The sequence below is a fragment of the Callorhinus ursinus genome, unplaced genomic scaffold (assembly GCF_003265705.2).
Source record: "Callorhinus ursinus isolate GAN/ISIS: 27379988/994484 unplaced genomic scaffold, GSC_fseal_2.0 scaffold2329, whole genome shotgun sequence".
Lineage (NCBI taxonomy): Eukaryota > Metazoa > Chordata > Mammalia > Carnivora > Otariidae > Callorhinus > Callorhinus ursinus.
Window position 1 is genome coordinate 614 of NW_027399383.1, and position 3,077 is coordinate 3,690.

Here is a 3,077-nt window from a genome sequence, read left to right on the forward strand (position 1 = left end):
AGCAGGAAAGAATGTCCAGTGGAAAAAAGACAGTGTCTTCAACAAATGGTGTTGGGAAAATTGGACAGCCACATGCAGAAGAATGAAACTGGACCATTTCCTTACACCACACACAAAAATAGACTCCAAATGGTTGAAAGACCTCAATGTGATACAGGAGTCCATCAATATCCTAAAGGAGAACACAGGCAGCAACCTCTTCGACCTCAGCCGCAACAACTTCTTCCTAGAAACATCGCCAAAGGCACGGGAAGCAAGGGCAAAAATGAACTATTGGGATTTCATCAAGATAAAAAACTTTTGCACATCAAAAGAAACAGTCCACAAAACCAAAAGACAACCGACAGAATGGGAGAAAATATTTGCAAATGACATATCAGATAAAGGGCTAGTATCCAAAATCTATAAAGAACTTATCAAACTCAACACCCAAAGAACAAACGATCCAATCAAGAAATGGACAGAAGACATGAACAGACATTTCTCCAAAGAAGACATCCAAATGGCCAACAGACACATGAAAAAGTGCTCCACATCGCTCGGCATCCAGGAAATCCAAATCAAAACCTCAATGAGATACCACCTCACACCAGTCAGAATGGCTAAAATTAACAAGGCAGGAAATGACAGATGTTGGCAGGGATGCGGAGGAAGGGGAACCCTCCTACACTTTTGGTGGGAATGCAAGCTGGTGCAGCCACTCTGGAAAACAGTATGGAGGTTCCTCAAAAAGCTGAAAATAGAGCTACCATACGATCCAGCAGTTGCACTACTGGGTATTTACCCCAAAGATACAAATGTAGGGATCCAAAGGGGTACATGCATCCCGATGTCTATAGCGGCAATGTCCACAATAGCCAAACTGTGGAAAGAGCCAAGATGTCCATCGACAGATGAATGGATAAAGAAGAGGGGGTGTATATATATACAATGGAATTTTATGCAGCTATCAAAAGGAATGAGATCTTGCCATTTGCAACGATGTGGATTGAACTGGAGGGTGTTATGCTGAGCAAAATAAGTCAGTCAGAGAAAGAGATGTATCGTATTACCTCACTTTTATGAGGAATTTTTAATCTCAGGAATCAAACTGAGGTTTGCTGGAGTTGGGGGGGTGGTGGGAGAGATGGGGTGGCTGGGTGATAGACATTGGGGAGGGTATGTGCTATGGTGAGTGCTGTGAATTGTGCAAGACTGTTGAATCACAGATCTGTACCTCTGAACCAAATAATGCAATATATGTTAAGAAAAGAAAAAAGAAGAAGAAGACGATAGCAGGAGGGGAAGAATGAAGGGGGAGAAATCGGAGGTGGAGACGAACCAGGAGACAGGATGGACTCTGAAAAACAAACTGAGGGTTCTGGAGGGGAGGGGCGTGGGGGGATGGGTTAGCTTGGTGATGGGTATTAAAGAGGGCATGTTCTGCATGGAGCACTGGGTGTTATATACAAACAATGAATCATGGGACACTACATCAATAACTAATGATACAATGTATGGTGATTAACATAACAATAAAAAATTTTTAAGAAAAGATTTTTGTTGTTGCTGCTGTTTATAATACTGTGTTACATTAAGTCTTCTCCCAATAAATTAGAATCTTTTTTTAATTCAAATTCAATTAGCCAACATATAGTAGATCATTAGTTTCAGATGTAGAGTTCAATAATTCATCAGTTGCCTATAACGCCCAGTGCTCAAAATTATGGAACACTTCACAAATTTGAGTGACATCCTTAAGCTGGGGCCATGCTAATCTTCTCTGGATCGTTCCAGTTTTATTATATGTGCTGCCAAAGCAAACACCCAATAAATTAGAATCTTACAATTGGATGTTAACGGCAGAAGCCATCTAGTCTAACATTGTACCCAAAACTAGATGTACCAGCATCACCTAACACCCAGAAAAATTCTCCGCTTTGAATGTAACCTGTGTCTGCCCATCTGCTGATAACTATGTTCCACAGAATAAGTCTAATTTTCTTCACATATCAACTTTGCAACATGTGAGAAATATTCAGAGAAACAGTGAGGTACAATGTTCAAATCCAGACAGTCTAGGTATGTGTTCTCAGTTTCTATGCCAATAACAATATATAGTTCATCATGCTGTTATGAGAATGAAGTAATTAAGACACACAGTAAGTGCTCAGTAGAGATGGCTATGGTCCAATAGTATGGCTTCTAGGATTAAGCACAATACTCAAGATGTTACTTTTATCAACCTGGTGTCTCTCTCCCTCTCTTTCTCTCTCTCTCTGAGAGATTGTGTTGACTTTTTCAGTAGTTGCATTGTGCTTATGGTCAATTAAAACCTGAGGCTTTATTATTATTATTTTGTTTTTAACAGTTGTTCTCAATTCAGTTTCACTCATCCTATCACAATTTTTTTCTAATTAAATGCAAGACTTTATCTTTATCCTTGATAAATGTCAACTTATCATCTTAAATAACAGACATTTTTAAAACTTGATTCTGTCACCCAGTGAATTACTAATCTTTACTTCTTTACTAGCTTTGTGTCATCTGCAAACTTAGTAAGCAAGTTCCTAGACTTCTTCCAGGTAATTGACAAAATTGGTGAATTGGACAGGACCAAAAATAGAGCCTTGTGGAAAGTTCCTAGAGAACTCACTCACTGCCAGTTATCAACTAATCTTCCCCTTTTGGATGTAATCAGCTCCCACTTCATCTAATTACCATCATTCAGCCCATGCACTTCTCCATCACTCCCTGAATGATGTCACAGGAGACTTTGTCATATGTTTTTCTGGGAGAAGGATATATCTGTGTTTGTGAAAATCCCTTTAGCCATCAGAATAGCATTCATCAAGAAAGGAAATGACATTTATTTAAGGGATTTGGTTCTTGTGACCCTAACTTGGCTTATGTGACTAATTAGGGCCCCTAAAAAAGAGTGATCCTTTGTATACATGACATTCGGTAGATCACCATCTTCCCTAAGACTGTTTCCTCTTATTTGAAAAAGGGAATGCTAGGGGCGCCTGGGTGGCTCAGTTGTAAACGTCTGCCTTCGGATCAGGTCATGATCCCAGAGTCCTGGGATCGAGCCCCAC

The 3,077-nt window shown here is 39.8% G+C and overlaps 1 non-coding gene across 1 annotated transcript; it reads right to left on the reverse strand.

The window, feature by feature from the left end:
* Window positions 1–1,699: 1,699 nt before the first annotated feature.
* LOC112818146 (U6 spliceosomal RNA) lies at window positions 1,700–1,806 on the reverse strand. The gene has a single exon (XR_003206532.1). It is a non-coding gene; the product is annotated as a U6 spliceosomal RNA (small nuclear RNA).
* Between the last annotated feature and the right edge of the window lie 1,271 nt (window positions 1,807–3,077).